Source organism: Lepus europaeus, chromosome 7, assembly GCF_033115175.1.
Source record: "Lepus europaeus isolate LE1 chromosome 7, mLepTim1.pri, whole genome shotgun sequence".
Lineage (NCBI taxonomy): Eukaryota > Metazoa > Chordata > Mammalia > Lagomorpha > Leporidae > Lepus > Lepus europaeus.
Window position 1 is genome coordinate 31143756 of NC_084833.1, and position 9149 is coordinate 31152904.

Here is a 9149-nt window from a genome sequence, read left to right on the forward strand (position 1 = left end):
GGGAGCCTGCGGCCAGTCCCAGCTTGGATTCCAGCTTCCTGCTATTGCATACTCTGGGAGGCAGCAGGCGATGCATGATGCGCTGAGTGACTGGGCCCCTGACACCCGCGGGGCAGACCCGCACTCAGCTCCAGGCTTTTGGCTTTGGCCCAACTCTACCGCAGCTGTTGCAGGCATTTGGAGAGAGGGAACCAGCACCTGGGAGGTCTTTGTCTGTCTCTAAAGTAAAACAAATTTGAAAAGAAATACATTTCTAACTGTAGAGAAAGGCGGGGTCTGCCTCCTGTGAGAAGCGGCAGTAACAGTAGCAGGCCTCTGAGCTCCAAGGGGAGAAGGGCAGTAACAGTAGCAGGCCTCTGAGCTGCAAGGGGAGAAATCGTGAATCTTTCCACTGACAGAGGAGGAGGAGGGAGGCAGGAAGCCGGTGAGTGGGAGATGCCACTGGAAGAGCGCACCTTGGCAGTTGGTGCCGACTCTGTTTGCTGGAGGAAAAGAGGTGCGCCTCGCCTTGACCTTGATCGCTCTTTTTCCTGCTTCTGAGCTGGCACAGAAAACGGTGAGGCATGATGGGGTGGATGATCCAAGGGGTCCTTCCCGCGGCCGGCGTGGTGGGCAGGCGCAGGAGCTGGGTGTTTGTTCCAGCCCCAGGGTCGCCGTGCTGTGTGCGGTGGAGCCCCTTGGCCGACACTGGAGATGATGGTGATCTCGCATCACCTTCACACAACTGCTTTGAGGACCAAAGAAAATCCCCGCTGTGCAGCCACTGTGGAAAGCACGCAGGTCATGCTTCACCACGTGGGCTAAGGTGCCCAAGTTACGAGCAGGAGCCACCCTGTTGAAAAGCCTCCGGAGACTTTCAACACCCAAGTGCTCTCTGGCTAAGGTGGCCATGCAGGGCTTTTGCACAGTGGAGGCACTGAGAGGTAAAGAGAGTGCCATTTTATGTTTAAACTCTTTTTCAATAAAAAATTTTAATTATTTATTTGAGATAGGAAGACAGAGAGAGAGAGAATGCTCTCATCCACTCGTTCACTCCCCAAATGCTTGCAAAGGCCAGGACTGGGGCTGTATCAGAGCCAGGAACTGGGAATGCAACCAGGTCTTCTGTGTTGGGCGCAGGAACCAAATCACTGAGCCATCACCGCTGCCTCCCAGAGCCTGCTTGGGCGAGAAGCCGGAGTCGGGAGCTGGGGCTGGGAGTCAAACCCAGGCACTCCCATGTGGGTCGTGGGTGCACAAACAGCCGAGTCCCGCTTCTGGGAGTGCCATTTTCCCAGGCAGACGAAGGAAGCGGCAAAGCTAAGATGCTGTGGGCGCTGAGATGTGTTTGACACCGGTTGGGAAGGAGCGTCTCTGTGTGTTTATATCTTATTTAATGTACTTAAAGCATGCACCAAATATGTATTGCGAATCCACCTGAGTATACTAGAAGGAAAGAGCTAGTCTCCATACAGTGCATCTTCTAGTCTCAAATGCATGTATTGGGCATTACAAAGACCCACAGGAAGAAATTAAAGAGAAATTGCGAGCTCAGAGTGCCATTCAGATTCAGAAGAGAAATATGTGGTGTAGGAGGGCCTGAGGGTTGCTCACCAAATCCAAGTTCCCTTCTTCCTGGGCACACAGATGGGCTACAGTTCTCAGACTCTCCTGCATTTATTTAGCCTTGGCCACACAACCACATTCTAGCCAACGGAATGAGATTAGCAGTTCATTGCATATATATATATACATATACAACAGGACAATATTTAATAGTAATGGATGCTTCTGCTCTTTGCCATAGACAAAAATGTTCAAGACATTTGGGGGCCGGCGCCGTGGCTCACTAGGCTAATCCTCCCCCTAGCGGCGCCGGCACACCAGGTTCTAGTCTCGGTTGGGGGCGCCGGATTCTGTCCCGGTTGCCCCTCTTCCAGGCCAGCTCTCTGCTATGGCCCGGGAGTGCAGTGGAGGATGGCCCAAGTGTTTGGGCCCTGCACCCGCATGGGAGACCAGGAGAAGCACCTGGCTCCTGGCTTCAGATCAGCGCAATGCGCTGGCTGCAGCACACCAGCCGCAGCGGCCATTGGAGGGTGAACCAAGGGAAAAGGAAGACCTTTCTCTCTGTCTCTCTCTCTCTCACTATCCACTCTGCCTGTAAAAAAAAAAAAAAAAAAGACATTTGGGATTTTCATTATGTCCCAAGGGCCTTTTCCCAAAGGGACCAACTTTATACTTTTCTCTGCCTCAATTCTTCCGTGGTGAGATAAGTAGATTGACATATAGATAGATATTTTTCAAGGTAAAGTATAACCTTACACCCTCCAAAGTGGTAGCATGCAACCGAGTTCCTTCACTGGCAGATGGCAACACGACACAGGGCGTCATGATCCAAGGCATCAGAGGGAAGCTGTATGCCTGCTCATCTCTCTGCCAACCCAGCCTTGCCGGGGAACTCACAGGCACGGTGGGCATCAGTAGCCCAAGGCTGACCCATGGCAGCCCAGCGATCTAGTCTCTCTGCCAATGAGAAAATGTGGCCTAGAAATAGGCTGTGTTCAGTCACAACAGCCTTTGGTCAGGATGCTTTGGATAAAAACTGATGGAAAACTCAAATCAAGCTGATGGGAGTTGTTAGGGAGTTTACTGACACATGCAACTGAAAAGCCCAGAGCTGGGGCTGGCTTCAGGAATAGCTAGATCCAGGGGCTCTGTTGTCACTGGGACTGGACCCCCTCCCCTCCCCTTCTCTCCCCTCCGCTCCCCTCCCCTTTCCCCCTCCCTTCCCCTCTCCTCTCAGTCGTATTCCCTTTCTTTTTATTTATTTATTTATTTATTTATTTAATTTTTTTTTGACAGGCAGAGTGGACAGTGAGAGAGAGAGAGACAGAGAGAGAAAGGTCTTCCTTTACCGTTGGTTCACCCTCCAATGGCCACTGCGGCCGGTGCACCGTGCTGATACGAAGCCAGGAACCAGGTGCTTCTCCTGGTCTCCCATGCAGGTGCAGGGCCCAAGGACTTGGGCCATCCTCCACTGCACTCCCAGGCCACAACAGAGAGCTGGACTGGAAGAGGGGCAACCAGGACAGAATCCGGTGCCCCGACCGGGACTAGAACCCAGGGTGCCAGCACCGCAGGCGGAGGATTAGCCTATTGAGCCGCGGTGCTGGCCCCTATTCCCTTTCATTCCCCATCTTGGCTCCACATGGTGGTGAGACGACCATAGCACCAGCTGCCTAAGGTAAGTATTCGTCTTTGCACCAATCCCTGTGGCCCACGAGGCCCAGTGCTCTGATTGGCTAGATGTGGCCACATGGTCTACTCCACCCGGAAGCCAGGGACTAAGGGAAAGAGAAGGGCAGCTTCCCAGAGGCCTGTCAAGGACTATTGTCAAAAAGGCAGGATGGTGCCATGGCAGCAAACCACGCCAGGTGTCCCGAGGGAAGTGTCATCCCTCCTCGTTCCTGTGGGGCCAACTCACTTTCCTCCCTTTCTAGAACTCTGGCTGGGGACGGAAGCCCTTGCTCTAGATCCCGGCAGACTACAAACCTGCCCACCCGCCTGAGCCCTCAGCCCCTTCCCACAGGGCTGGTTTCTAACTTCCCTGACCTGGAGCTGGCCCTGCATCCTGGAGGGGAAGGGGCAGTGCTGGTTGGGCTGTTTGGTAGAATTTCTGTTTGTGGCTTTTTTTTAAAGCAACTATTTTATTTTTTAATTTTTTTATTATTTATTTGAAAGAGTTACAGAAAGAGGCAGAGACAGAGAGAGAGAGAGAGAGAGAGAGAGGTCTTCCATCTGATGGTTCACTCCCCAATTGGCCGTAATGGACACAGCTGAGCCGATCTAAAGTCACGAGCCAGGAGCTTCTTCCGGGTCTCCCACGTGGGTGCAGGGGCCCAAGCCCTTGGGCCATCCTCTACTGCTTTCCCAGGCCACAGCAGAGAGCTGGATCAGGAGTGGGGTATCCGGGACTCGAACTGGTGCCCATATGAAATGCCGGTGCTTCAGGCCAAGGCTTTAACCTGCTGCGCCACAGCGCTGACGCCTGTTTGTGGCTTTTGCTTGTTTAACCTCTCTGTTAGTATGTTCTTCTTGGTGGGGTGTAGGGCATTGTGGTGCCACCAATGAAGACACCATGTTGGAGCTGATATTGCTCACTTATCTATTTGGCAATCTCCCATGTCATACATTCTGCATACAACATACTGCCTGCTGCGTTGGGTTGTTACCAGCCTAAATTGCACTTGGGTTTCGCTCACACCTTTGGACTCAGTTGTGAAGCTCCCGAGAGGGGAGGTTCCGTCTGCCTGGTCTCCTGGCTTTTCTGGTCTGTGCCTTCCCCTTCTCCCTCCCCTGTCCCTCTTGCTCATGCTGCCACCACTCCCGCTCTGTGGCTGAGTCATCTCCCGACGTGGTGCAGCCTGGGAGCTCTTGGGTTGTGAGGCCTGGGGATTCAGCCCCCTTCTAAGCGAACCGAGCGAGGACCAGTCACGTGTCATGGGGTTCTCTCGGGCTCTAATATTGAGACCCTACTGTGGCCTTGTGATGTGGAAAAGCGGGTGCTGCTTATAGATGGGGAGATGAAATCACTTTTAATGCGGATGCGTCTGTAGCTAATCAGTCCGTGAACAGACCAGAATACAGCATGTGGACAGCAAGCAGAAGTATTATGGGCTCCAGGGAGCCCATGATGGGGGCCGTGACCCTGTATCTCTCTAATCCCACTTACATGGGCAAGGCCCTCCATCATCCATTTCAGAGGAATTGGAGAATTGCTCCGTGGTGGTTTTCCCAAAAAAGCATCTTTTAAAAACATTCAGCCATCAGGAAGAAAGGGAGAAATCCATTTCTTATTTGGCAACTGGGGAAAACAGCTATAAAGATAAGCATCGTGGTTGGTATTTATTGAGCTCCTGTTGTGTTCAGGCACTGTCTGATGGCTGCCATTGCGTATGGTAATGCGTTGAATCCTTGCGTCCCACCGTGAGCAGGCGTTGTAGTACCCGCCTTTTCTAGGTAACAGAATGGAGTCACGCAAAGGTACAGGAACGAGCCCTCAGTTCCCTGACTAGTGAGTAACAGAACCAAGCTGCAAACGCAGCCTGACACCGGGGCTGTGCTCCTCACCGAGACGTTATAGTGCATAGTTTGGGGAAAAGAGGCTCTGATGTTACAAAGGGCTTAGACAGAGCCAGGGGATAGTCCCAAGTAAAACACGCCAAACCCAATCAGACGCAGTGCCAAGGTTGGCAACGTGTTATCAGACTGGTTCTAACCCAGAGACCAGGCTCCACCAATGTTGCATACAGGGAGGAAGTCAGATCAGGAACGCAAGGGTTCAGAGTCAGCTTGGCGAGGTCAATAGGAGGCCTGATGCTGCGGGGTAGGAGGGGGAGTGCGGGGGTGTGGGGCAGGTGACGGAGGAGGAGCCGGGAGCAAGGGGCCTGTGAATCTTGGCTCATCGTTTACCTCCTTTGTACTTAAGGATCTGGCCCTCACAGCGTTCCAGAGGGACAGAAGTGGGCAGCTGGAGTTCAAAACCACATCCAAATGTTTCCTGGAGGAGGAAGGAGGGCAAGGACAGAAAGAACCAGGGCGACTGGAGTTCCTGGGAGATCCGAATGGCGCATGGACAATGGCTGCCGTTGCCCCTCGGGGCTGCACAGAGAAGTTTCTGCACAGTTGGGAATGGCGGGGGCAGGCTATGCTTGGTCACTTGGGCTTCCTTCCCAGTTTGCTCACTCTTTTTAATAGGTTTTGAATATAGAGTAAGCTGCTTTTCAAATGTTTGGGTTGGTAAAGCCACCGCCGCCGCCGGCAGTGCTGACATCCCATATGAGCTCCAGTTTAAGTCCTGGCTGCTCCTCTTCTGATCCAGCTCCCTGCTGATGCATCTGGGAAAGCAGTGGAAGATGGCCCAAATCCTTGGGTCCCTGCACCCATGTGGGAGACCCAGATGAAACTCCTGGCTCCTGGCTTCAGTCTCCGCCCAGCCATGGCAGCTGCGGCCACTGGGGAATGAACCAGCGGATAGAAGATCTTTCTCTCTTTTTCTGCCTCTGCTTCTCCTTCTCTGTAATTCTACCTTTCAAATAAATAAATCAATCTTAAAAAAATATATTCGGGTTTCTAGGCGGGCATGTGGCACAGCAGCCAGCTCGCTGCTTGGGATGCTGCATCCCGTATCGGAGTGCCGGGTTCAAGTCCTGTCTACTATGCCTCCACTCTGGCTTCCTGCAATGCATCCTGTGAGGAAGCAGGTGAAGATGGCACAAACACTTGGGACCCTGCCACCCTGTGAGACACCCAGACTGAGTTCCTGGCTCCTGGCTTCAGCCTGGCCCAGCTCTGGTTGTTGTAGGTATTTTAAGAGTGAACCAATGAATGAAAGATCTCTCTCTCTCTCTCTTTCAAATAAATAAATAAAATTTTAAAAAGAATTTTTGGTTCATAATTCATTTTTGTTTATTATGAAAACTTAGAGTTCCAAACTGCAGAAGTTTAGATAAAAGAGAGATCATATTGTAGACCACATGGTTGAGCCAATTCATTTTGTACGTGGATATTGTGGATTCCAAACCAAGCAAGCCTGCAGAGAAAAACAGGCTCACAGAGGAGGTACCCAGGCAGGAGCTGATTGGTTCCCCTGGTTCCTGCTTTGTGGGGACTCTAGTTCCATCCGTTCTCTCCTGCATTCCCAATAGCTCTGGGAGCAACTCCCTGGGAATGTCTATTGTGGACTCCCGATGGCTAGGACCAGGCTGGGAGCTGGGAATTCAATGCAGGCCTCTCTCATGGGTGGCAGGGACCCAATTCCTTGAGTCACCACTGCTGCCCCTCAGGGTCCACATTCGCAGGAAGCTGGAGTCAGGAGCCAGAGCCAGGAATCGAACCCAGGGACTCTATTGTAGGGTGCAGCCTCTTCAATCAGCTTCTTAACCACTGAGCCAAACACCTGTCCTTCGGGAATCTTCTTTTTAATATTTAAAAACTAAGGCTCAGCGTGCACTTACAGATAGAGGGGAAATACATTTCAGCTTATTAAATGCCAAAAAGCATCTGTATTGCCTAGCTTATGAAATTCTCACTGCCGCTTTAAGAGAGTGTTACGGTCACCCCGAACGAGGAAAAGCAGAAGTGGGGAAAGTGGCCTGTTTGAGTGAGGCTCCCAGACAGAATCCGAATCCAGGCTTTTCTAACAGCGAACTAGCACCCCTCTGCCAGTGCTGCTTTCTCCTTTAACGCACCCCGGATGGCACCGTCCGCGAGCCTTTCTGTGATGTGAACACGGGGCCCTCTTCAGCGCCCGAGACTCTGCAAAACGCACTTACATTATCCTGGAGAGCCTAGTATTTCAAGCGCCTTTGAAGACAGAAAACCCTCTGAGCTCCCCGAAAGAGTTAGCTCAGGGCAAACGGCATCTCATTCTCCTATCTGAATGGTCTGCAAGGTCTCGCTCTGAGGACAACCCCAAAGATCTCAGCACTTCCTGGTTGCTCCGACGACTGCAGTGGTGGGAACTGAGACCTACAGATCACACAGGTGCAGTGAGTGAGGAAGCAGTTTCCTGCCCAGCAACTACTTGTCCTAAACTTGCCCCAGTCCATCTAGATGGAACCTGAGAGTTTTGCGTGGCCCTAGTGGGAGAATCTGATGGATCAAAGGCTGAGACTTTTCCAGCCACCTCAAGGCTGCTAGAACTGCCTGGAGATTCTACTCCTCTCTCCACTGAGCTGCTTGGGCACCAGAAGCCCTGCGGAGGCCCCTCGGGAGCTGCTGTGGAACAGGTCCCAGATCCCACAGTTAGCGCAGTGGGCCACTTAGTGCTCTGCCCGTCACAAGAGCTGGCCTTAACACCCTCCTCTGCTTTGTGGCTTTCTCTGATCGCATCCAATGTGCTGTCCCTCTGGTTCTTTCTCTCTCCCCCTTTCTCTTGTCCGAGGGGCATTGATGAGTTCATTGTGTGGTCCTATGTAGAGCTCCCCTCTCTGCTTTCTAAAGATAATTGGATCGCTTCATAAAATCTGGCAACTGCTGGATTATGAGCATCCTTTCCTTTTTAAGTTTTATTATTTTATTTTTTTATTTATTTTAAAGATTTCTTTATTTATTTGAAATGGAGAGTAACTGAGAGAAAGAGAGAGAGGGAGAGGGAAAGAGGAAGAGAGGGAGAGAGAGAGAGAGGGAGAGAGGGAGAGAGGAAGAGAGAGAGAGAGAGGGAGAGATCTTCTATCTCCTGATTCACTCCCCAAATGGCCACAATGGCTGGGACTGGGCCAGGCTGAAGCCAGCAGCCAGGAGCTTCTTCCAGGTCTCCCACATGGGTGCAGGGGCCCAAGCACTTGGGCCATCTTCTACTGCTTTCCCAGGCCATTAGCAGGGAGCTGGATCAGAAGTGGAGCAGCTGGGTGGCAGTTTTACCTGCTATGTCACAACACAGGCCCCTATACAGAGCATCTTTAAAAAGCAAAAGCTGACTTTTGTGCTAGAAAGCATGAATTTTTTTCCTTTTTTCTTTTATTTTTCTTGAAATATCACACAGGGTCTCCCTCACTCTTTCTGTCCCACATCAAATAACTGGCCCATTTCCTCACTTTTGGATTTGCTCCTTGGAAGGAAAGAAGATTAACTTCCTTCCTCCTCCTTTTCTCTTTTTGGTTCTTTTTTAAAGGGTATTTAAAATTTAAGTATTTGGTTTTTTGACGTTATTTGATTTTAATGGTTTGAGACAGAGACAGCGAGAGAGAGAGAGAGAGAGGGAGAGAGAGAAAGATCTTCCATCTGGTGGTTCCCTCCCCAAATGCTCACAACAGCTGGAGCCAGGCCAGCCCAGAGCCAGGAGTCCGGAACTCCATCCGGGTCTTCCATGTGGGTGGCAGGTGCCCAAGCACTTGAGCCATCACCTGCTGCCTCCCAGGATGCACATCAGCAGGAAGCCAGAATTGGAAGCAGTGCCAGGGCTTGAACCCAGACGTCCCAAGCAGTGTCTAAACCACCACACCTAGGGCCAACCCAAAAGGGCGTTCTTCAGCCCATTAAATCTCCCTGCACCCCACAGCTTCTTATGATTCTCATGATTGCAGGCTCCCAAGCAGAAGCAGGAGAAATGGTTTGTCTGAAGTGGTTAAGTCACTCATGACCGCCTCTTCATAGTCACAGCCCCGAGC